Source organism: Equus przewalskii, chromosome 20 (genome assembly GCF_037783145.1).
Source record: "Equus przewalskii isolate Varuska chromosome 20, EquPr2, whole genome shotgun sequence".
Lineage (NCBI taxonomy): Eukaryota > Metazoa > Chordata > Mammalia > Perissodactyla > Equidae > Equus > Equus przewalskii.
The window spans coordinates 35,991,359-36,019,232 of NC_091850.1; the positions used below are offsets into that span (position 1 = coordinate 35,991,359).

The 27,874-nt window shown below is 34.5% G+C and overlaps 1 protein-coding gene across 2 annotated transcripts in view; it reads left to right on the forward strand.

Moving 5' to 3' along the window:
• CDH9 (cadherin 9) overlaps positions 1-27,874 on the forward strand; it is a 132,974-nt gene that overhangs the window by 45,102 nt on the left and 59,998 nt on the right. The gene's annotated exons all lie outside the window — the stretch shown is intronic.

Consider the following 27,874-nt stretch of genomic DNA (forward strand, 5'->3'; position numbering starts at 1 on the left):
ATTTAATACCATCCCAGTAGCAGCAACATCGATGGCTGCTCATTGGCAGTCAGAAGGAAATGGCAATAGAGAATATGTAACTCCCTTCTTGGGAGTATTCAATTTTGAGGAAGTAGATCCATTACCTCTCTTTTTCTCTTTCCTGTGTCTCAAAATAGGTGACAGGATCTTTCCAAAGTCCAGATTTTCTATTTCTGTATCTTCCCTTTACCAATCTCATTTATTCTATTTTATACGCAGGACAATTCCTTTGCTCACTGTAGATTATCCCCAACTTATGCCCAGTGCTGAGGTACTTTCAGATTTTGACAATAAAACAAAATAAACAATTATGAATACTAACATCTCCTGTAGATCATATATTTATTTTTCTTGATTCTTGGCACGTGATGCTAGAAGTGACTGTAGTGGTATAAGTCTTATTTGACTCACGGGCAGCAGAAGGCAAATGAGATATAATTGGCCAAAAACGAAAACATAAAAAGTATCTGATATCACAAAAGTCATGCTTATTGTTTGTAAACCAGAAATACATTTATCTGTGAAATTGCCAAAATCTTGATCTAATTCTTCATTTCCTATGTGGGACGGTATATTTGTTCAAATGCAGCTTTCTTTATCAGAAGCCTATTATTTCCTCTCTTTTGATATCTCACTCCTCTGGTTCCATAGGTCATACTCATTTTGCCACATACAGTTCACTTGCTGATTCTTTTTTCTCTCTTATTTCTCCTCAGGTGAGTCATATGGCATCCTCCAGCATCCATCATTTAACATCACTTTTCACACTATAGTTAATAACTAACACCAGGATATTTCAGGTTCAACTGACAAATGTTTGTGTCTAAAGACTTGAAATTGCCTTATGATTCTTTTCCTAAGGCAATGTATAAAGGACACATTCAGTTCATGGGGTCTTACATAAAGGGTTTCATCCTTGGGGATTCAGAGATACAGACGAATAGCTGCAGATAAAAAGAGATCCTTGTAATCATAAGGCAATCAAAGCTCCACTAGAAGCATTTATTTTTAGCTGTAAACAAAAATACTTCCTTCTAAAAACAGTGTGAATGGATTAATTGACCATGATTATTGTACTAACAATTTACAATATACATTATACTTCAGATGTTTTTGTACTATCTTGCTTATTTTTAGTTAGTTCTGTAATCTGTCAAAAATAGTTGCTAAAAGTGTATGCATACTTTTATTTAATTACTTTTCACAAAATATTTTATCGCTTGTCTTGGGAAAATAACCTCTTTTTTCACCCATCGACAAGCTAAGACATTCAATTTTTTGGACCTGTTTATCCTTGACAATCAGATCATGAGCCGCCAAAAATGGAAAACCCATTAAAATAATCAGAATTTTCGTCAAGTGAGCATAATCAAACCAAAACTATGTGTCAACTATTTTTATATCATCCAAGGAAAATAATATGCATATGAAAGAGAAACTTCAACAAGATAAAACACCTGTATTACTTCTTGAAAAATAAATAAATTACTTTTTCTATTTTGCAATAAGGCCTTGTCTTAGATATGCACCACATATCTAGTTTACTATAAAAATGGACTTCCAACTACTTAGCATTTATTAATTTCTTAAGGGTCTAGAAACTCTCCTGCTCTCTTGGGTTTTGACATCGTTATTCAGTTGTATATACAGAGACTGGCTAGGCCTTTACCCCTGAACTTGGCAAAACGTATGAGTTCTGAAGAGGATTTAACTTCTTGAACACCACACAGATTGTCTTTTTGATCACATTACTCTGGTTGCCCTGGGTAAACTCAAATCTAGTCTTCCAGGGTCCATCGCATTGGCAATACCCCAGGTGAAATAAAGGCCTACCATATTTACCATGTGCCATGATTGGGAAAGAATAGGTAATTTCAAATGGGAGTGATTTTCATAGATTTTTCTTTGTTTTATAGAAGCTAGGTACCGCAGAAAATAAGACTAGTATTAATTTATAGGTGATATAAAATTACATAATGTTGGACGGATATATAATCCTTAGATGTAAAATCTAGGATTTGATCTTGAATTTAGAGGAAGATGTTTTCAAACAAGAAAAGTAGTATCAGCAAAATTTGATAAAATAAACACTTGCACACAAATGTGCAACTCACAAGGTGCAGTCCTGATTGGGCCATTCAATAATTGTGCAAAACTTAGAAGTCAATTAATCTTTCCAGCCTCAGATTCTTGCTGGGTTAGATTAAGTTGTCATTAAGCTTTCTTTAACTCTAAATTTCTGATATTTTCTAGAATTGTGGAGGGGCCTGTATCTGTGGGCAGGAAATGTTGGTAAAAATTTAATAGAAATTTGCATGTCGATAAATCTAAGGAGGTGGGGTTGCAAATGGCACGATAAAAGAAACACACACACACGCATACACACAAGAACTAGTCTAATGAGATGAGTTAGACCACTACTGTCAAGGCCCAGAATTCCATGCTAAGTTGTTTTTACATACAGTGTGGCATGTAAGTCCCTGTTGAAAACTCTTGTACAAATTCTTTATGAGTGGAGCACAAGTCTGGGATGATCAGTTTGCTTTCATTGTCAGGATGGACTGGAGGAGCAAAAAAGCGAATTATGGGGGCCGGCCTGGTGGTGTAGTGGTTAAGTTCACATGCTCTGCTTTGGCACCAGGGTTTGCAGGTTCGGATCCCAGGCATGGACCTACACACTACCTGTCAAGCTATGCTGTGGCGGTGATGTACATACAAAGTAGAGGAAGATTATCACAGATGTTAACTCAGGGACACTCTTCCTCATAAAAAAAAAGGAATTATAGTGATATTTTTATAATAAAATAGTGTAGAATATTTCCTTATGTCATTTCAGACATTTGCAATACAGGAGAGAAAAGTCAAAAATGTTGAAACCAAGAGCAAGTTTTTGCTTTCACAATAATGCAATCTGAAGCTTGGTTTCTTACTTTTGACTGAAACTATCAGATTCGCTAATTTTGTTTTCTGTAATAAAGGAAATCTTTGGTTCTTACTGAAGAGGATTACAAAGTCTTAACAATTGCCCTATAGCTTCCTGTAATTTGAAGACACTTGTGACTGAATTACTTAGGTAGAATAGTAATATTGCTTAAGAGAAGAATTAAAATAATTTTAACAAGAAGCATAGCAAAGGCTCCTATTATTCTGTTAGAGAATCTTCACATGCACTTAACTTTGTATACATTAGATCTAGATGCTGAGGAAGCCCTAGTTATCATGGATTGGTAATTAATTGATTATTTGCCTATTATTGTGGAGAATTGAGCAGAATTTAAGTATTTGATTTTAATATCTGGTTGTTAAAGCACATATATTGCATGAAGAAAAACCAAACTTACTGGCATAGTGTGTATTCTTTTTGAAAGAAAACATTAGCATTCATAAAATAATTTTGAAATATCAAGTTGGTTGACCACTATGTTTTAATTCAAAGATATATATTTAGCATATTCTTTGCTCAGGACAATCGACATAGTGCCATGGAACCACCTATCTGTCATCACCATCTAAATACAGTAAGATTTCTGTTTTACAGTTAGCTCTCAATTTTTCATAGTTTTAATTCAAAAACATTTTTCTATTCCATAGCTGAAATCATCATGAGCATAATCATGGAATCCTATAATGGAAGGGGGTTTTAACAGTTATCAAGCTGTCGGTTACAACCGGATACAATTGGTTTAGGTGTTACTTAAAGCAATGGAAAACACAGGGACCAACTGCAAAATAGATAGGAGTCTGGTTTATATCAGATTGAGTAATCAAACTGGGATGACTCTCTTTTGCATGTATATATCTTGATATATGCACTGAATATTGATATTTCCCCAAAGCATATATAAAATAATGTACTTAAGGCAATTTTCTCCTAGCTTTTTAGGGTATGGCAGTTTGATGAGTAAAGAGACAGAAATAAAGTCTCACATTTCTTGCAGGATATTTGATAAATTTTTATAGTACTTTACTGTGCTTTTCAGAATCTAAATAAATTATCTTTATCAAGGATTTAGAATGTCATTACTTATGGTGTGGTATATGTAGCAGCCACTTCTGATTTATGGGCACATTGTATTCCAAAATTCTCTTTATAGGCTGGTTGTTTAAAACTAAGAAGTAAGAACGTATGAGAAAAATATTAAGCATTAAGGCTAGGTTCTCAGAACAGTCTACAAAGGCTTATTTCACAGTGCATTCTAGAAAAGTCTGCTTTTGTAATACAGCAATATCGCTTAATTCTTACTGCCGATCCCCTCACTGCCAGGATGTATTACCACTTTACGGCACCACTGCAGTAGCACGCTAAATAGCCTTTATACTTTGCTTTACTTTTTTTTAATTCTCTATTTCCTGAATAATACCAATCTCTCACACAAAATTCCTGTAGAAAAATAACTCAAATTCACTCAAGTAGAATGGAAAGTGTTCAATAGTATTGCATATTTCCAGCCTATGTTCTATGTCCCCATAACTACATAGCCTTAGCTCAATGCAGAGTGAAATCTTTCCTCTTGCATACACTTGACCTCTATTTCATCATGTTCACAGGCCCTTTTATGGGGGGTATCTAACCGCCCTCTCCCTAATCTCATCCTTTCTCTTTGCTTTAAGTCCTGTCTCAAATGCATCCTCTTACGTAAAGCCCATCTTCATTCTCCCTGGCTAGGATTTCCCATCAAAATTCTACCATTTAGGGACTGGCCTGGTGGTGTAGTGGTTGAGGTCCAGTGCTCTGCTTCGGCAGCCCGGGGTTCATGGGTTTGGATCCCAGGAGCAAACCTACACACTGCTCATCAAATCATGCTGTGACAGTGTCCCACATATAAAATAGAGGGAGATTAGCACAGATGTTAGCTCTGGAACAATCTTCCTCAAGCAAAAAGAGGACATTTGGCAACAGATGTTAGGTCAGGGCCAATCTTCCTCACCAAAAAATAAAATACATATGTATATATACATTATTTATCAAAATCTTATTCATGGCACAATTTCAAGTATTCTGGTCTACTATTTTACCACCTAGAATCTGCAAACTTTTGGCTTTGAATCTGTGTTGGATTTAAGTCGTTTTCTTCCCCAAAATGTTAGACATCATATATTGACTCAGAATTAATATTCAGTTGCTAACTCAGATCTTTATTGAGCCTTTATTAATCTGGGTCTTGAGATATTAACACTATGAAACATAGACAGAGCAGAGAAAACTTAAAATATATTGCCTTTTTCTGACACATGCTACAGTAAAGTCAATTCCTTTCCTCTACTTCCATCACACTTGAAGGCCTTAACTGCAACCAAGCCATCCCATTTTGTGCTACACACTCAAACAGCACATACTTTAGATTCATTTTCACTCCAAAATAATTTCTATGTCCTTAATACAGATAATTTCAAAGAGATATTAAGAATTAAATATAAAATTAAACAAATTCTGACTAAATAAGGAACTGTAACTACTCCTAGAAAAATTTGCATTTAAAATTTAAGTGAATTCTTTGTTTTTTCTGGAATATAAGTAACTGTTAAACCATTCAAAAAATATGGAAGTGTGGTAGAATATATTTGTTAGTATAATCATTAAATTATATGTGTGATTTTTCCTGACACCTTCAACCAGTGTTTGGACTATTTGTAATATTCCAGCATTGTCTTCCTCTAAGCCAAACTGGAGGAGATCAAATCCACCCTTCCATACTTATCAGTGTCAGAAAAAAGGGAAAGAAATTTAATAGAAGTAGTAGAATCTCCAGGAGGGTGCAGAGAGAGGATGGGAAAAATATTTAAGCACAAGCACCATCAATTATTACTATTCTTATTGCCACTACTATTATTACAAAAGTAATTTGTGCTCCTCCCCAAAAAAACAAGTTTTGAAAATTAAAAATTAATGAAGAAAACATCAAAGATAACTATCATCATTTGTTATTAGTGCCATCCAGTGGATTCCGACTCCTAGAAACCTGTGTCCAGCAGAGCGGAACTCTGCCGGGTCTTTTTGTACCATCCTCTCACCTTCCGGCGCTCTATCAGACAATGCTCACCTGCTGTTTATAGGTTTCCCACGGTCAAGTTTTTTGGAAGTGGGTAGCCAGGTCCTTCTTCCTCAACTATAATCACAACCTCCAGGAAACTGTTAAAATATGTACATATTTCTACTTATTTACGGGTTATATTTTTAACACTCAATTTTCTATTGTTTATACATTTTTTTTGCCTTTCTCAGTTAACACTGTGCTTTTGCATATTGTTAAAATGTCAGTATTAGCCATATCATATTATATTATATATATAACCACAAAAATTTACATCTTTTCCGAATGTTCTGTCTAGACTCTGTCTGGTTTTATACATGTGTGCACGCACACATCCCTCTGTGATGAAAATTTTGTACCTGATAACTTTTAGCGTATTTTAAATTAGCGTTATTTAGACTATATTACTAGAAGTGCAATTCTCAGAGTCAAAGATATGAAATATTTTAGAGCTCTGTGTACATATCAGTCAATTACATTTCAGAAAATTTATACTACTTCTCTTCCAACAATATACCAATGTAGGATATTAGTATGTTGGACATTTATTTGTAATATTATGACTGTATTTTAATGTGGAGTTTAACCCTGTGTATTATTATTCGTTTAGTATGAAAAACTGAACACCTATAATGTGGAACACTAGGCTGAGTCCTAAAAATAGGAGCAAATAAGATGAATTGGTTCCTACCTTAGAAATATAGAAAAAGCTTATTGTAAACAGAACATTCTCTATCTACAATAAGCAAAGTGCTATTATCGCTGGGCTGCTAGAAGAAAGACCTGATAGAAGTCTCAATTTAGAAGAAAGATGACATATTTTTTTTATTCAATAGACTGAAATGATAATACCTAAACTTTATTTAGTGTAATTTGGCACTAGAATAATTCTCCCAGTTAATAATACATGCATGTGTGTTTGATTATTTGTTAATTTAGGAACTGCCAATTTCCCTATTCCAATAAGCACATCTTTCTCAGATATTCATAAAATATTCAAACTCCGCTTGTGCAAACCTTTTGTAATTTGTCCATAGTATATGCTAATAACTCATATTAAAGGTCCTAGAGCTATGAGGGAGTTGTTCATGGCAAAGGTGTTAGGAAGATATTCTAAAAAATGTCCAGCCTCTGTACACTGATTTCCAAAGACAATTAAGGTCACTCTAGATATGCCATTGAGTGTATACTCAGTGAGATTCCCTCAGTAAATATTTTATTTCACAGCCAGAATTTCCTAAGGACAATGATTACAATAAATCATCATACTCAGAACTATACATTTAAAAAGAGAGGCACAAAAATGAGTTCAAGATTAACGAAAAAATGACCTGGCAAATCTCAGGGGAATGAGGGCTTTTTTCCTCCAATGGGAAGGGATATATTTGTACATGGCTATTTTGTGAAAGTTTCAACTCCTTCAGTACTTTCTAACAAAAAAAGTTTTTCTGGAAAAATAAAAATCGTACTCTCCCACAGTTTATATTCTATTGATCTTATTCTATAAATACATTCAAGTCCATTGCTATCATATGTTAACTGTTTTAGAAAGAACTGTAATTTTACAAACTTTTGGTAAATGTGTCTTGTATGCTTGAAAAGAATGTGTATTGCTTACTTACTAGGTGTAGTATTTTGCAATCTTAGATAAAGTTGATGATGGTTTGATTCTCTTTCATTGTAATTTTTGTGTCTCCTTATCCCAGTTCTTAATAGGAGAGTAATAAAATGTTCCATTTTGTAAATTTCTCTCTTTATCTCTGTCAATTTTCCTTCATATATTTTTCTGCAATTATCACGTGCATGGCCAATTGTATTTTGTGTTTCTGATTAATTGATGTTTTATTGTTAGGAAATATCACCCTTTATCTTTGTTAATACTTCTTGCTTGAAGTTACCTTTGCCTGATAGAAATTTACCCATGCTAATTCATTGATGGTTGTGTTTTTTGTGGTTTATCTTTTCCTATCCTTTTGCTTTTAGCTTTTCTGTGTAATACTATTTAAAATACAGCTCTTGTAAACAGCAGAGTTGGTTTATGCTATTTTATCCACTCTCACAATCTTTAACATTTCATTGGAGTGTTAAGTCCATTTATATATAATGAAATTATTGATATACTTGGATTTTAGTCCACCGTTTTCTTGACTTCATTTGTCCCATTTGTTCTTTATACCTTTGTTCCTGCTTTCCTACCACCTTTTGGGTCAATTGAGTATTTCTTTTAATATCTGAATTTATATTCTTTATAATTGATCCTTAACCTATTGTAATATAAACTGAATTAATGTTATGTATTTTAGCATATAATGTAATAATCTTATAACAGTATAATTTTATTTCCTCTGTAGGACTTTAATCTATTTTTGTCATATATTTTCTTTCTGTATATATTATAAACTGCACCATATATTACTAATATTTATTATTTAGGCATTTTAATTTAAAAATTTAAAAAATAATCTTATATTTTATACTATATTATATTATAAAGTAATGTAATTAGCATTTCCAATTAGTGCTTTTTATTCTTTTTTGTAGATCTGAATTTCTGTCTACTATCATTTCCTTTCAACCTGAAGACTTCCTTTAGCATTACCTGTAGTGTGGGTGTGCTGGAAACAAATTTTCTTAACCGTTTTAATCTGAAAATATCATTATTTCACTTTTATTTTTGAAAAATATTTTAATTGGATATAGAAATATAGATTGAACTAAGGTTTTTTTTTTTCCTTTAAACACTTTAGATTTTTGCTACATTGCTTTGTAGTCTATTACTTTTAACAAGAAGTCACTCTTTATTCTTATCATTGTTGCCCGATATGTAATGCATATTTGCCTCTGGTTGCTTTTAAAGTTTGTCTGTATCCTTGGTTCTCAACAGTCCATCTCAACAGGTATCAAACATTGATACCTAGATGTGTTTTATTTATCCTGCTTGGGATTCACTGGCCTTAATGGGCCAATGGGCTCTTTTACACCCAATTTTAAAATTGTTTGGTCATTTTATTTTGTGGCTTCTTCTCTCTTTTTTCTTTTTGAGAACTCCAAATACAAGTATTTCAGGGCACTCCATATTGCCCCATAGATCTGTGCTGTGTACTTTTTCAATACATTTTTGTCTCTGTGCTTCAATTTGAATAATTTGTTTTTATTGTCTTCAGATTTATTGTTTCTATGTTTCTATGTCCAATATGCTGTTACACATTTTTGTTATAGGTGCTATCATTTCCAGGTCTAGGTTTCTTTTTTGTCTGTTTTATTTTTCATATATTTTATGAAATTTCTTATGTACTTACCCATTTTTTGCATGCCCTACAAATTCTTTAATATATTTATATATATTTAGGACAGTTATTTTTAAAGTTTTTCCTGTTAAATCCAACATCTGAGTCTTATTTGTGTCTATTTCTATTGATGGTTTATTCTCTCATTTTGTTATAATTTTTGTTTTTTTAATCTCTAGAAAGCTTAGATTTCGTACTGGCCATTATGAGTGATACATTGTGGAGCTTCTGGATTTTGTTTTCTGCCTCTGGAGAGTGTTGAGCTTTGCCCCAGTGAGCAGTAGAATTACAGGACGCTACTTTGATTCTGTGTGGGCTTGTAGAATTTTCAAGGCCAACTATATTGTTTATTTCCTTAGTCTCATGGTATAATTGTAATTCCTAGTACACCTTCCTTACTCCTAAGTTATCACCTTTCTGGTATTTCACTGGAAATTTCAAAATGTTTACCAAACACATCTACCTACAAGGAGCTTGAATTTTAAACTCTTCATTCCTAGTATCTGGAATGGCTAAAATCTCTGCTCAGTTTTCAACTATTAGGCTGCTCAGTAGATTTTTTTTTTCTTTATGTGAGGAAGATTGTCACTGAGCTAATATCTGTGCCAGCCTTCCTCCACTTTATGTGGGACACCACCACACCACAGCTGGACAAGAGGTGCTAGGTCTACACCGTGATCCCAACCTGCGAACCCCAGGCCACCAAGGCGGAGGGTGCTAACTTAACCACTATGCCACCAGGCCAGCCTCTAGGCTGCTCAGTTTTTAATTTTCCTTTTCTCTGGATTCCTTGGAGTCTCGCTCTATACATGGTCAGTTTAGAAGTCAGACACATGTTACTTGTAATGCGTATTCACATTTTAGACCTCTCTCCTCTGTGGCTTCCTCTGTTCCTAAATCTTTTCGTCTCGGTTTTTAGCTATTATAGAGGCCCTGAATCCTGACCGCTGATTCTTCAGTTCATAAAAACTGCTGATTTCTAATTGAACTCTGTCTTCTGCTTGACACATAAAATGTGGTATGCTTGCAAGGAAAAGGACGTTAACGTAGAAATTGCTTTATCCCCTATTTGATAGTAATCCTCTCAGTTTTTGTCTCCTCCTGGTTATTATCTACTGCCTTTATAAAGTGTTCTGTTGTTGTCAGTTTTTACTGATTTGTAAAGGGTTAATTATTTGTATCAATGACAAGAGTGTCGGTCCCACACAAGCTATGCTCCATGATTGGAACTAGAACTCATATGTGTTTGTTCTGTATTAATACTTATGTTTTCTGTAAATACATGTCTGATGATTGAATGCATGCATGAAAATGAAGCTCCACAAGATAAAGTCAGCAATACAAATATGGTTCACACCATATAGGTTAAAAAATATTCTATTCCATTTTTTCTGGAATAATTTTTATTTCCCATTGCATAGGAGGAACTGAGGGAGGAGCTGAATGTGAGTACAAACAGTATGCCATACAGATAAAACTTTTATTAAGGAGATTCTTTAAAATTGTCTCAGACTTAAGAAAAACAGATTTCATATGCTGAATATTTTTTCTCTTTCTTTCTGCAGATCTTTGATAAGGGGCCCTAAGAATTCCACATAATAAGTTTTAAGTCCCTGCTTTAAATGATTATTTTCAGAATTTTAATTGAAATGGCATTTTCAGTATGTTAGGAAAGATGTTGAAGGAAGCACACTGCTGGAAGAGAATATTACGTCTTTAGCGTGTAGTATTCCTAGCACGCTGTGGAAGTCACGACAGTGACTAAGCAGAAGTACCTGTTTAGATTTAGTTGTCCTGTATATCCACCAGTCTTCTTGAGACTGTTGTTTCTTCCTCTGTCAATCACCGGTGAACTTCAGCCAGTGTCCTTACTGAGCTAAAGGATAATTACATTTTATGGAGGAAAAAAAATCTCACCTGCAACTCTATTTCAATTAATAACCGACATTTTCCAGTAATTTTGTGGACATAGCTTTTGAAAACACACATTTTTTAAGTTCCTGCTTGCTTAGAAAATCACTCTTTTAGTTCCTATAGTATATTTCATATTAATATCAATAAGAAATGCAATATTAAATATCTTTAAAGCAGTAAAATATTAGATTACTTATTGACAAACTTTTTAATTGACAAATCTCTAAGAAAAGCTTTATTGACTTTTTTGTACTTACCCCAATAAAGCATGTCCCAAACTGTCTTAAAAACATCTTTATTTCGAAGTAAGTAAAGTAATTTGTGTATGTGTACATGAAAAAGTAATCAAAAGTGGCTTAGCCAAATAACAGACTAAAAATGTCTTTGTTTACATACATTATGAAGTAATTTTCCTAATATATAACAAAATCAAGATAAACTCTATTCCGCTTATTAAATATTTTGATTTTGACAGAATGAATCTAAAAACCAAATTTACAATGAGCCAAATTTAGCAGATGTATATTTCACGCAAATGAATATACCCGTTTCACTTCAAAATTAATGTAGAGAAAAGACGTTGAAATGATGTTGAAATTTTATGGTAAAATAGGTATTAGGGAAATAGTTAAAAAGAATAAAATGAAAGATCACAAATACAAGGGAATGTTGTTAATATTTCCCAAAAATCCATGACAATGGCAGCTCTGAAGTAAGTCAGGAGTTTCCATATCTGTCCCCAAATTACATTGACCAGGGGTACTGGGAAATTTTCATTTTTCTTCTTCCTAGTTCTATTAGCAAAAACCAGCTTGTTTTGCTGGTGATAAATTGGAAGATCAAGTTGAAAGTTAAAAACTTTGATGATCCCAATCTCCAGCCAAGAGAAGAAAGAGAGGATGAGAAGTGAGAAGGACAGACACACTGCTTAGAGAATGCCCAGCCCTTATCTCCACAAAGTCCCTTTCTGGCCAGTGTTTATGGGAAGAAGTCATGGAAAATTTTCTAGTAAAGAAAAGTACTGAAAGTGTGTGACATTAAGAGTGCCATTAAGTTCAAGACAACAGTGCTAGCGTGATTGTCTGATTATGAGAATGGATAACATTTTAGAATTAATTTTATAGAGGTTATTTTTTGACTATTTATTAAGAACTTTAAGAAGATTGAAAGAAATTCAGGTAGGGCAACAACACAAATTTGAGGGGCTTACCTCATGGTGCAGTGGTTAAGTTCACACGTTATGCTTTGGTGGCTGAGGGTTCGCCAGTTTGGATCCCTGGTGCAGACCTGTGCACTGCTCATCAAGCCATGCTGTGGCGGGTGTCCCACGTATAAAATAGAGGAAGATGGGCACAGATGTTGGATCAGGGCCCATCTTCCTCACCGAAAGCGGAGGATTGGCGGTGGATGTTAGCTCAAGGCTAATCTTCTCCTTCAAAAAAAAAATTGAAAATAAATCTTACAGATGACAGGAAATTGGTGTTGCAGTCTTTCTCCAACTTTTTCTTGCTAATTTTACTTTTAGCCTTGCATCAATCAGCCATTATCACTATGTCCTTTGCTATTCTCTTAAAATTTTAAATCAAAAGGAAATAATATAAAATGTGAAGATTTGGGATGAGAGTATAAAAAACAGAATTAGAAGAGTTTGAATAATTTTAAAATTAGAGGTGACCAATAACAAAATAATCTCCTTCCTAAAGTAAGAACCACTCATTCTCTCAAAATACCCAAGGAGCGGTTAAACGTCCACTGATGGTGGAGAATTTCAGAAGTGAAGAATAATATATAGAGGAAAATATAAGATAATCCTACAGCTCACGGATTAGTACGGTGATGATGAAAAAATTTCCCTGGTATTCTTTTCTACTTTTATTTATCTATTTATTTTTGGTGAGGAAGATTTGCTCTGAACTAACATCTGTTGCTAATCTTCCTCTTTTTTTGTCTTGAGGAAGATTAGCCCTGAGCTATCTGTGCCAGTCATCCTCTATTTTGTGTGTGGGATGCATCCACAGCATTGCTGATGAGTGGAGTAGGTCCACGCCTGGGATCCACACCTGCAAACCCAGGCTGGGGAAGCACAGAACTTTAACCATTCAGCCATGGGACCGGCCCCTGGTATTACTTTTTATCATAAAATTTGTACGTAGTATACATCTGCAAAATACATATTGTGTTCTTCTTTGCGTACCTAAAATTAAAGTGAGCATATTTTGATGTCCAAAAATGATTTTCCAGAAAATAGTTGCTAATTTCTGTGTAATATTGTGTCACATATAAAATAACATTATAAAGAACTCCATTACAAATAACATAATAAGGGCTGTGAACATAAATAGCTTTAGATCAACAGATAAGGATTTTAATGAATATGTGTGTGTTTGTATGTATACGTTGCCAACTTCGTATGCACAACTTAATTGTACAGATCAATGAAATTTTATATTTGTATCTACCTATGTTAATATGACTAAGATAACAATACAGAAAATTTCTGGCATCAAAAACTCCATCACTATTTATAAGTTTGCCAGTACTTGAATTTCATATGCATGAAATTAAACAGTATGTCTGGCTTCTATTTTTCAACTTTGAAGGATAAATTCATCCATGACCTTGTGTGTAGGATTAACTTTCTTAATGACTGTGCAGTATTGCGTTGTATAAATACACCGTAATTAATCTATTCTGCTATTGACAGATGATTGATGTGCTTCTAACTGGAGGCTACTATAAACAAAACTGCTATGAACATTCTTACACATTTTTGTTGTCACATGAGGATTCATTTCCTTTGAGTATATTTCAAGAATGGGATTGTTGAATCATAGAGTGGGCATAGATTTATGTTCGGTAGATAACAGCAAAAGGTTTTCAAAGAGATTGTACCAATTTACACTCCCACGAGGAGTTTATGAGAGCTCCAATTACTCCATATACTTACTAATGCTTTATATGTCTAGTCTTATGTATTTTCAAGATTTTAACCATTTTGATGATATGTAGTACTATCTCGCAGTTTTAATTTGAATGACCGTGATAATTTAAAAGTTAAGCCTATTTTCACTGTGTATTGGCCGTTTGGATGTCTTACTTTTGAGTTGACTATGTAGGCTTTTGTTCATTTTTTTCTTATGTAACTTTGTCTTGTCACTTTATATATACTGGATACAAGTCATATATAAGATAGAGATAGTGAAATTATTTTCTCCCAATTTCGGCTTACTTTTTCATTACCGTTACAGTGTCTTTTAATGAAGAAATTTCTTCATTCTTTTAATTTGGTTCAATTTACCAATGTCTTATTTCAAAGTTATTAATGTTTCTGTCCTTTTTAAGAAACATTTGCCTATCATCAAGGTAATATATTTTGTTTTCTTCTAGCAACTTCATCATTTTATCTATTAAATTCGCATCTATAAGCCAATTTGCATTTATTTATGGACTAGATGTAAGGTGGAGATCAAAGGTGTAGAGATCAAATAGATGCAGAATCGCTCCAGCATTATTTTTTTTAAGATCATTTGGGTATCTAATTCCAATGGCCTTTTTTTTTCTTTTTTGAATTTATGTGTCTATGTGTGCAGGTGTTTTTAGTCATTTCATTGATCTTTTTGTTTATCCATGTGTTAATAACAAACTCCCTTAATTACCGAAGCATTCTTTTTTAATCTAGTTGTTTAAGTCCCCCAGCCGTGTTCCTCTTCTTCAAGATCACTGTGGCTTTCTAGGTCTTCTGCATTTTCATAAAACTTTTAAAATTAGCTTTTCAATTTCCACTAGACTCAGGAACTATTTCAGATTAAAGAGACCAAAATGACATGCCTATTTAAAGAAATGTGTGATCCTGGATTGAATCCTGTATTTTGGGTGGAAAATTAACATAAATACATTAATAGATTAATTTACCTATTTGATGACACAACTAGAAGGACCCACAACTAAAGTATACAACTATGTACTGGGGGGATTTGGGAAGAAAAAGCAGGGAAAAAAAATTTACCTATTTGAAGATGGAGTGTTTACTTTAATGATAATTATATTGTTAAATTTCTTTAATTTTATAATTGAACTATGATTACATTAGACAATTTCCTTGTTCTTAGATTATAGATGCTGAAATATTTATTTAGAGGTATAAATAGGCAAGACATCTGCACATGGGAGAAGATAACTTTAGTAAATATACAAGCAATAATAGATTTGACAGATATTCACTTGCCTACAGAAGTCTATAAATCACTAAGAAAATGATGAACAGGAAAATATAAAAATGAGCAAAAAAACTGAATAGATATTTCACAGAAGATGATATCCAAGTGGTCAATAAGCATATATATGATAAAGTGCTCAACTCATCAGGAAATATAGACTTAAATCTCTCAAACACTGGAATTACTAAGAGTGAAAAGACATAAAATCCTGAGGGAAGGTGATGATATGAACAAACCCGAACTCTCATAGATTCAGGTTGACAAACGCTAGAAACATTAAAGGAGACTCAAATGGAAAAATACAATGTGCTTAGCGATTAGAAGACTAAAAAATAAGCTAACAATTAAATGCCACCCAATATATATCCCTGTGTATTTCTTTTAACTTTATTACGAAATAATTTCAGACTTTTGGATAATCACTCAAATTGTGCAAAGAACTTGTGTACACCATTCAGTAAGATTTATCAATTATCAATGTTTCACCCAGTTTGATTTATCCCTCTTTCTGTTTATACAGATTTTATATTATGGCAGAACTACTTCAATTTTGTCGTTATTTCTAGGACTTGTCCCTTCTTGAGCACTGCAGAAGATGTGAAGTACTTGCAAATTCACATTGATTTGGCAAGGATTCAACTCTAACTTCTGCTTGTTGTTGATGAAATCTCGGTTCAGTTCCTTACCTCTTCCTGACTTTATCTCTCTTGCTTGGAGTTGTATCTTGTGCACGTGAAGTTCAGACATCAACTAAGATGTTAACAGAGACGTGGGGAATCCACTTGTAGTGACTCTCTCCTCGTTAAGATTGTGCTCTCCAATTTCTAGTCACTGTGGCAGACCCAAATTCTGGCCACTATCTCCTCAGTCCAATAATACTGCTTCTCTCTGCTTGGGTTCTAATTATATTGTTCCTAACCTTATAACTAGAAAGTGCTAGACAGTACCCTCCGTAGGGGGAATGGGGAGTGAGTGTTCAATGGGTATGGAGTTTCAGTTTGGGATGGTGGAAAAGTTCTGGAGCTGGATGGTGGCGATGTGAATGTACGTAATGCTACCAAACAAAATACTTAGAAAATAGTTAAAATGGTAAACTGTTCGTTATGTATATTTTACCACGATAAAAAACCCAAAGTCTGTTCATCATTAGATTGTAGGAAACTTGCGAATTTTATTATTATAAATTTTGATCTCTAGTAATGCCTTGTATATAACAGAGTTCAGCGTATTTTTCTGTAAAATAAAGGGTTCAATTTTCATATTAAAAATGAAGTACTTATTTAAAGCAATTCAGTCAGTGCAAGTATAAAATGAATGAAAGCCCTCTCTGTGCTTCCATGGACGCTACAAAAAAAAGGAAAAAAAAAATACACTCAGAAGAAAAGCTGGTAATGGTATAGGCCACAACAAGCTTAACTCAAGGTCGTAGGCTTGGCAGTGCCTCCTCTGTTGGTTGGTGTCCAGTGTCATCAGACAGTTTTGTCTGCCTGCCTGTGTGTCTGTCTGATTTGGTCATGTTTTCATAATTATTCTCAGTGGGGAAATTTTTCCCAATGCAGCTATTTTGTGAGGACAAAAACCTGAATACCAACATTGCTTTTGAGAAACACATCATGATGTAAATATGCATGTTTCATGCACCACTGAGGACTGTAATATTGTAAGATTTCAAAATTTTTCTAAAATGCTGTCAGAATAAGCTCTTTTTTCCCCCAAAGCTACACTTAGTATTTCTGTTTCATGTTTTATTACGTCACATTGAACTTGTAAGTGCTTTATTTCATAGATGATAGAATGAATCAGTTCCTTACACTAAGTCATTCTTAAGGATAAAATTGTTGGTATTTTGAGGTCCTATCACCTATTAAGAAACTCAGTGGCTCACTATTTCCTTCCTGGCAGAGAACTCAGACCTTCAAGGGGAAATCTGCAGTGGCTGTTTGTGAACGTTTTCTCTCCTCTTCTTGACTGGACCAACAAGTCTATGTTAGGTGCACTTCTGCTCTTCCAGTCTCAACATTTCCAGCACCCTGTGAAATCGAAGATTACGGTCTCTTCTTTCCAAGGCAATTTTGAACACCTCCACTTATTCCATCAGCACATTAATGAGAGTGTGAGGGCAGAAGTCAAGTGTCATTAGTTAGCCACTATCTTTTGAACTATCTACCCTTTCATTCAACTGTATATAGAGCAGAGATATGTAAAATAAACATCCCCATCACCATTTTGTTTTTACTGCATTTTATAAAAATATCTCCATCATATCTATTCAGACTGGTTTATTCTTTGAAGAATAAATATTTTCCCCCTAGTTCAGTGCCTGGCACATATTAGCACATATTAGCATTCAATTCAATGTTGATTTTAATCTAGGTTTTTGAGCACAAGACTGTGATGTTATCATCAGTATTGTAATTACTGCACTGATTAAGCACAAGATACAGCTGAAAGTGAACAGGCAGACGTTTTCCAAACTCATTGACCTGCTTCAGTGGAGTTTTGCCAAGGCAAAAAAATCACGTATCCTGCCTAGTTATTTATTTGTCTTCATAAGTACAAAAATTATCATTTTGCTCACTAAAGATGGCCTTCTCTTAACATCAAGATATGATGTTAATAAAACGAAGCAGAAGAGGGAAAAATTGTTTTAAAATATACAATGCGAGATACTTAGGAAAAATTCAGCCATATTCAATAATATAAATTACATGTTATTTTATTGGTTTTTCAATGTATTTTAAAATGTAAAAATTCATTATAAACACTGTTTTGAACCTTAAATTCATTTACAATATTAGAACAGAAATTGAGATCACAATACAAAATGAAAGAAATTCCATTCAAGGAAATATTCATTAACACACATTCCCTAAGGTGTATTAAGGCAGAGAGACAGACACTTAAATCAGTGAAATTTCTTCTTTTTCGAACCACTTGAAAAGCTTTGGTCTTGGAAGAATTAGAAATTGTTGGATAAGATGCTACAATTATATGTTTGTGATAAACTTGATTTCAGTATCAACAGTTAAGATGGCTCGCACTGCTAATCTTCAAGTAACTTCTGTAGTAAAAGAACAAAATAAAATAGATGCCTTAAAGGGGATTGCAAGCGAATGTACAAAAGCAAATGATATATTTATGCGAGCAGTTATGCAGCAGGACCTTCCACGGGGCTGTACAGACTATGGTAGCTTAGGTTTTCCAATTTCTTAGGCTATTCACTGCAGTCATAGTATAGAGTTACCATAGAGAGCACATTCAATAAGCAGTTTAGAGCCCTATCTCCTGATCAGGTAACACTTGGAAGTTGGATAAAAATATAAGCTTACTATTGCCTTGCTGCAGTTAGCAATCCTAAGAGGAGGGCAGGCATACATACACACACACACACACACATTTGTTAGAGCAATACGAACAAACCTTTTTTTGTAGAGATTAAATTTTGCCAGCAAATATCCTAAGGCAAATCCTGTGGTCAAAGTACTTTTCACCCATGTGGTTGATTTTAGCAACATATACAAATAATATGTTGCATGCTAATGATTCGCTCTAAACTCCTTTCTTTTTGACTTGCAAATCTTATATTTAATTAATTTCTTGCATAGCCACTGAAAAGTGTCCAGTGGGGAAAACATGCAAAAAGTATATTCAGGAAAAACAAACACATTAACCTTATCATTGATGTCTCCTTTTTTTCATTCCTCTTCTGTGATTGATCTGGTTCCATTGACTTATTTTCTAAACTCATAAATGTGGTGACATATCTGTCGCTGTTGTAAACAGGCAGTCTCTCAATGTCTCTAGTCAGCTTTCTTGTATTAAATTCCCAACGGGTCCTATTACTCTTGATTTTTTTTTTCCTCTTTCAAATTACCTTTCTAACTCTATTAGAGTATTCTTTTTCTAAATTACGTATCACAGTGTTGTTCTCCCCAAATGTTTTTAATCGTTCTGGCACTGGGAAAATGGTCAAATACGTTGAGATGACCATTCTTTTAAAACGCTTAGCGATTGGACATTCACTATTTTTTTTTTTTTTTATTAATGTTATGATAGATTACAACCTTGTGAGATTTCAGTTGTACATTTTTGTTAGTCATGTTGTGGGTACACCACTTCCCCCTCCGTACCCTCCCCCCACCCCCCCTTTTCCCTGGTAACCACCAATCAGATCTCCTTCTCAATATACTAATTTCCACCTATGAGTGGAGTCATATAGAGTTCGTCTTTCTCTGACTGACTTATTTCGCTTAACATAATACCCTCGAGGTCCATCCACATTGTTGTGAATGGGCCAATTTCGTCTTTTTTTATGGCTGAGTAGTATTCCATTGTGTATATATACCACATCTTCTTTATCCAATCATTAATTTCTGGGCATGTAGGCTGGTTCCACGTCTTGGCTATTGTAAATAATGCTGCAATGAACATAGGGGTGCAACGGACTCTTGAGATATCTGATATCAGGTTCTTAGGATAGATACCCAGTAATGGGATGGCTGGGTCATAGGGTATTTCTATTTTTAACTTTTTGAGAAATCTCCATACTGTTTTCCATAGTGGCTGTACCAGTTTGCATTCCCACCAACAGTGTATGAGGGTTCCTCTTTCTCCACAACCTCTCCAACATTTGTCGTTCTTGGTTTTGGATGTTTTTGCCAATCTAACGGGGGTAAGGTGATATCTTAGTGTAGTTTTGATTTGCATTTCCCTGATGATTAGCGATGATGAACATCTTTTCATGTGTCTATTGGCCATATTCATATCTTCTTTTGAGAAATGTCTGTTCATGTCCTCTGCCCATTTTTTGATCGGGTTGTTTGTTTTTTTGTTGTTAAGTAGTGTGAGTTCTTTGTATATTATGGAGATTAACCCTTTGTCGGATAAGTGGCTTGTAAATATTTTTTCCCAATTAGTGAGCTGTTTTTTTGTTTCAATCCTGTTTTCCCTTGCCTTGAAGAAGCTCTTTAGTCTGATGAAGTCCCATTTGTTTATTCTTTCTATTGTTTCCCTCAACTGAGGAGTTACAGTGTCCGAAAAGATTCTTTTGAAACTGATGTCAAAGAGTGTACTGCCTATATTCTCTTCCAAAAGACTTATTGTCTCAGGCCTAATCTTTAGGATTCACAGCATAATTACATCAGGTTTAATTTACCATTTAGTCCCTGCACCTCCGCAGCTTATTTCTACCTTCCATTTTATTCTCTGAATATTACACCCTTTTCAGATTTAAAAGGTCTACATTTGATGTCACTCTTTATGAGCCATTTGCTCTCTTGCTAGTCAATGGTTGCTCTTTTTTTTGCCTGTGCTGTTACTACATATTTTAGAGTGTTTATATATCTTCTTCTCACACAGTTGTATCTGTGTGTGTGTGTGTGCGTGTTGTGAGTGCATCTGTGTGCAGGCTGTAAAAGGAAACATTATTTAATCCGCTTATATTCCAATGCCCCTAGCACAGTGCACACCCCCACACACACGTTTGTTAGAACAATAAGAACAGCTTTCTTTGTGAAGAGATTAGACTTCACCAGCACTCTCCTCAGGCAAATCCTGTGGTCAAATTCCATTTCAGCCATGTAGTTGATTTTAGCAACATATGCAAATTGTATGTTGCAGGATAATGATTCAATCTAAACTCCTTTCTTTTTGATTTGCCAGTCTCATATTTAATGAATTTTGTGCATTGAGGACAATGGATAATACTATTTAAAGTTACTCCTACTGAACAACTATTTCTCTAAAGTTAGAATGCAAGCAACAGTGAAGGTGATAAGACATTGCTATAGTTAGCACTCCCCAGAGTGTAAAAATTGCCTCTTGAAAATGATGTGTTCAAGGCTATAACCTTCGTTTGTATTCTGTGAGATATAACATGACTGATGAGTGAATTCTAATTTTCTCTCATGTCATTTCACTCCTGGTAATATGTGCTTCATCTTGACCGTTTTCATGGTGAATAATGCTGGAATCATACAGCACACATTCTCTTTTCTGACTTTCTGGTCAAGTCTAGAAATAGAGGATCCCGTTTTAGCTTTGCATAAAGCTGAAAAGAAGCAGAGTTTGCATTTATGTCAAAAGGAACTTCATAGAATAAAAGGTAACAAATGTGTGAATTGTGATAAGAATGGCCTTTTCTATGTCAGAAGCGTTTCTGAGGTTTTTGCTGCTAACATTCTTTTCCCCGCTATGGATCAGAAAATTTAGAGGAAATGAGAGTTTATGCTGGCATTCAATTTGAATTGTATGTGAAGGCCCCAGGACTATTCTTACTTTATTTACGCTTGACATTTGAATCACTGTAGGATTTGCAACATTTATGAGAAAAATCATCTTATTTATATGTATACACGTACACAGGACGAGATCAAATTTGCAAAATGAGTTTTTTCTCAAATAAATAAGGTCTAGTCTATATAAATATATGGAAAGAAAATTCAGTGAAGGCAGAGAAATGAAGGTTCTGATTACTAATGCAAAAACTTCAGGGCATACTTAATTATTATATCATACCTCTTTGGAGTTGTTGCAATAATTTAGTTATTTTTTGTGTTTATTTTAGGCTAACAAGCCTGGTAAATATGACGTAACTTGAACAGTGAAGCTTGATCACAAATATCCAAGCAATGCAATATCAGGAAACCATTTATATGACATACAGAATCACATATCTATGATGTGTGTGTATATATACTGATGAAATGAGATTGTCTTTCCCCACGCATTTCTAAGGTTAGGTAAGTTGTTAGAAAAATAGAAAAACTAAAAATAAATCTGTAAGAATTCTTCTTTACTGGAAAACAATGTGCCTCATGGTCATTTCTTCACTAAGCTATTTGTAAAAGTTTAATTGATTATAAAGAACTGTAATTTAAGGTCAGTAACTATAATTTAAGTTGTATGTATAAAGAAAAAGACAGAGACTGTTTAGTTTTATTTCCATAAAAACAAAACCTGATGTCTCTAATAATTAGAATTCAGGATTTACTACCACATTTTAAACTTTAATTTTAAAAATTCAAAAAGTGTCATTTTAAATTTTCAGGAGTTTAAAACTGGTTTTGTTATGAAGAAATTTTGAAACTCATATGACTTACTGGAAAAAGGTATATACATATACTACACAAAATTACTTTTTCAATGCACCAGAGAAATCAGCCTAAGATAAGAAAAATTAAAATCCAGGATTCTTGACATCAGCAATCAAACAATGAGAAGAGAATTAAAAGAAATAATAAGCACAGATATCAGGCAAATGAAATTTTGAATCTTGAAAGTATCAATACAGTCCAATTAAACTCCCCAACTGTGTATCGATATCTGTTGGCTCCAGGCTCTATCCTAGGGCGTCTGAGGTTTACAGCGAATGTTTACAAGAATCACATTGTCCAATGGCACTGGGAGCAGGAGCGTACATACAAAGGAAAGAGCTAAGTTATTTTCACAACCCACTTAAATGGAACCTCTGCTTTTGCCTTACTTCCATGCTCTAATGTATCACACTGATATTTCAAAAATTTGAAATGATCATCATTCTGAAAATCGTTTTCTGGCCAATTAACACAAGAACAGATTCTCTACGTCACTCACAATAACATAAACAATATCCAAACAGTAGTAAAATGCAGTTCTTCTCCCATGAGCCTTATGGAAAATGGAAGAGTTTAATACTTGGCAAGGGATTTTGAAGTGCATTTGACCTATAAGTATCAAAAAATAACAAAAAATAAAATGATAGTTGATGCAGCAATTCTCCCTCTAGAAATTTTTCCAGTACATATATTCTTAGAAATATATGAAGATATGTATACAAGAGTATTTATTATAGCACTCAATATGATAACCAATGACAACAAAGGACACAATATAAAAGTCTGTTTATTAAACATTGCTTAAATAAGAATGAACAATTCCTTCAGTGTGAAAATGAGTATATGAAACTTTTTAAAATGATACAAGAAGCTGTATGAGATAAATTATTCAATACAAAAAAGAAAAGTGCAGATTTTGTTTTAGGAGGACAACAATATCAGATAATAGATACATATATATGACCTCTCATATATTAGACTGAGTTTTAGGTCAATGAGGTGAGGACAGATGAGGTCTTGATATTAATTTTGCTTTGTGTACTTAACTATCATCTTCATGTGTTGCTTTTATAGTAAGGGAAAGTACTAACACTTTCATCCAATTTTGCATGACATGAAAACCTATCTAGACTTGACCCCATCACTCTCTTTAAATTCAAGGCACAAATGCTAGGTCCCCGACCATACTCAACTACTTATTGTCTTAAAATCACATCCTTCTAGGAGTTGGCCCGGTGGTGCAGCTGTGTAGTTAGCACGTTCTGCTTCCGGGGTCTGAGGTTCACTGGTTCGGATCCCGGGTGCGGACATGGTACTGCTTGGCAAGCCATGCTGTGGCAGGCGTCCCACGTATAAAGTAGAGGAAGATGGGCACAGATGTTAGCTCAGGGCCAGGCTTCCTCAGCAAAAAGAGGAGGATTTGCAGTAGTTAGCTCTGGGCTAATCTTCCTCCAAAAAAAAAAAAGATCATATACTTCTAGCATTTTATAAATGAATTGTTCTTTTTTAAGCATCCTGAACTATCTCTCACCTCTTTGGTTTGCCATCTACTTAATATAACACCTATTCATCTTTCAAATTCATTTTCTATATTTTCCTTTTTTGGATGGTTGCCATTCCACCAAAATATAAATCTATTAAATTACTGTTCAACGTTTTTATCTCTGCAGATATAATATATTGCATAGATGCTGGTACACAGTAGGGTCTGTAATTTGTATCTAATGAGTAAGTAAAAGAAAGACTATAGGGGCCAGTGCTCTGGCCAAGTGGTTGAATTCGCACAATCTGCTTTGGCGGCCCAGGGTTTCACCGGTTCAGATCCTGGGTGCAGACTTACCCCTGTTCATCAAGCCATGCTGAGGCGGCATCCCACATGCCACAACTAGAAGGACCCACAACTAAAATATACAACTATGTACTGGGGGGCTTTGGGGAGAAGAAGGAAAAATAAAAATTAAAAAAAGAAAGACTATAAGAAATGAAAAATAGAGGTTTAAAGGGATAGGTGTAATTTAAAATAGGATAGTGTGAGTACCTCTCACTGTTTCTCCCTGTTAGAATGTAAGCTCCATTCAGCAGGCATTCCCATTTGTGTGGTTCATTGTTACATTCCTAGTGCCTAAAAAAGTGCCTGGAATATATTTTTATACTTAACAAGTGAATACATTCACATATGCTCTTTCTGAAGAAACTTCTAATTGGAAGAATTAATTTTCATAAGGATTTTAATTTACAATCAATTTAAATTTAGATAGATATAGTTTTAATTTACAGAGAAGCAGTCCGACAGAACTGGGTCTTGAAACTTGTGAACCAGATTATTGCTTTAAAGGAACTTATTCAGATAAATATGGTATCTGCTGATACTGCTGGAAATTAAATTACCAGGGCAACAAGTATAGGAAGAGAAGACAAGACTTTAGAAAGGAACTCTAGGACTGAACACTGAGAAATATATATATTTGGGGAGCAAGGAAAGAGCTAGTCTTTCTGGAAAGAGTCAGAAAAATGCAGATAAAGACAGGCTACAGGAGAACCAGAAAAATTCAACATCGCAAAGTTCAAGCAAGGATAATTTGCAATGATTGCGTAGTACATGATGTCGCAGTAATGTACTTATTTAGCTGGGCCAAGAGAAATACTGGCTTTGTTAACTCTGAAAGAATATTTCACTTTTGTGGGTAGAAGCCAAATTGTGAAGAAATCTCTTGCGGATGGTAGAAGAGTAATTGGAGAACGTTAGTAGAGATTCTCTCATTTATTGTAGGGGAAAAAAGTGGTAGCTTTAAGTCAAAAGAGCAGAAATAAAATATTTTATTCTTTAATGCATAATTAGAAGATATCAGGTGTTGTGTGTTTGGAGGAATAATTCGAATATGGATTGCATCTTTGATTGTTTCCTAGGGCAGCAGAGCCTGAGTCAGAGCTTGTATGACAATCTGTTAGGGAGTGATCTCCAGAAGAGAGCCACTAGGCAGGGAAGAATTCAGGCTGGGAGGAAAGGAGAAGTTGAACTGTGCTATGGTTACAAAAGCCAATCTTATGAGGAGTTCTGGAGCTGGAATTGCTCTTCAGAGCTGCACCAAATTGAGACAAGGAGCCAGGCCTTTGTACTCTGAACCAATCACTCACTCAATGTGGGGAGTCCCGGGAAGGGATGTAACCTTGGGTGAGGTGGCTCCCTTTCACTGAGCTGCAATGACTGAGAAGACCCTCATCAACAAGCAGGGGAAATGAGCGCCCTAGTTCTGAAGGGGAGACCAGGTTGATCAGAATATACAGGTTACAGCACTAAATTCAATTACCAAAAGTAGAATATAATATAATATAATATAATGCCATGTAATATAACATATCATAATGTAATGTACTATATTATATTATACTATATTTTAGGTTGAAGCCACCAAAAAGATTTATGCAGTTATTCAACATTTTAAATGCTTATGGAAATATAAACTGCATCGCCTTATTCTACAATGTCGTAGAATTAATTCAAAATCTTTGATTTTGTTGTTACTTCTGTTACAGTGCTTCTAAATAAGTTCTACAGAGAACATGAAAAACAATGAACCAAATTAATCTGGTACTCTGGCTCTGTCTGTTACTCTGGGCTCCACGTTTCTTGGGACAAGTCCAGAAGTGTTCCAACAATTAGACTAAAATAATGAATTCAGTTTCTAGTTGTCTGATGATTGTTTCCTGTTCATAAAGCTTGGAAGCATATCACCAACTGTGAAAGAGAGATATTTTATTTTAATGGTGTAATAGGAAAACTATTAACAGCTATGGTCTAGTTAAAAGTCAGTATTAATGTCACCTGGATGTTTTAATTAAAAGAGATTCCCCCCCCCCCCACCTTTTTTTCTTTTCAGGAAGATTAGCCCTGAGCTAATATCTGCTGCCATTCTTCTCCTTTTTTCTGAGGAAGACTGGCTCTGAGCTAATGTACATGCCTATCTTCCTCTACTTTATATGTGGGATGCCTGCCACAGCATGGCTTGACAAGGGATGTGTTAAGTCCACACCCAGGATCCAAACCTCAGGCGGCCCAAGCAGAATGTGCGAATTTAACTGCTGAGCCACTGGGCTGGCCCCTGAGATTCCATGTTTTTGATACAGGGATTTATAACCATTTTGTTAAAAAGGGATTTCATGAGTAAAGGATATTCTAGCAGTCTTAAGTAATTGATGAATCTCCTCATTGCTGTCCTGATAAAATCACTAGGGGACCAATAAGAATTAAAGTTCTAAGCTGGAAATTCTTACCAAGGAAATGAGTAATTGGAATGTTGCTGGCTCAGAAGCTGTTCTACTTGTCTCTTACAAAAAAAAAATAAAATCACAGTTGCCTAAATATAACAGTATTGAGAAAATCTGTTCAATTCATGAAGGCAAAATTATTTTCTTCAATCAACACACTTTTTACTTTTCTGGGAAAAGAGAAAGAGGAATGGAGAGAAAATAGCACATAATTTATAGTTTTATATATTTTATGATTTTGATACCTATGAATTCACTGAGAAAGACATACCATAACTCAGTGGAGTAAATTCTTAAACAGTCTAAACAACTGTTTCCTTGTGATGCTCTTGGAAATCTGGCTTAAGTGAAATACAGAATTGAAAATTGTCAATCCTCATGTTCTAAAATGAAGGGGGGTGTGTGTGTGTGAATCATCATAGAGGCTTGCTCTACATTGAACATAAGTTTTGTGAAAAGAGTCTTTTCTTGAACAAAACAGTAAAAACACTGTCACGCTGACAGCTCTATTACAAAGCCTGTGAAAGTACTATTCGCAATTTCTTGATTACATTTTGCATGAGTGCTCATACTTTTTCTTTTTTTTATGGAAAACTGTAATGTTAATCCTGCCATGGACCTTGAACATAATTTGGTAAAAGCTCTTCAATTTAGTGAGATGGATGAAATGTCTTTTCCAATATTATACCAGCATTTATTCAGAAGATTTTCAAACTCCTAATCAGTGTTATTGCCCTCTATTAATCTTTAAGTTCCAATTACAGGTACATTTTCCCACATCCCTATTTTGTGATTCTATTAACATTCATTGAGTTAGCTAATCTCTGGGGATAACTTTACGAAGTCCATTGAAATAATGTATCATTTTCTAGAGAGCGACAAAGGCATGATCACCATTCGCACTGATGTCCACGGAACATATGGTAAGGGTCTATGTGCAATTGCACCCATTTATTCTAGAAAAATATGTACAATAATGGAGCGAAAGCTCCTGGGTTTCTCTATTTCATAACCTTTTGGGACGAGGTTAACGGTAGCTATTT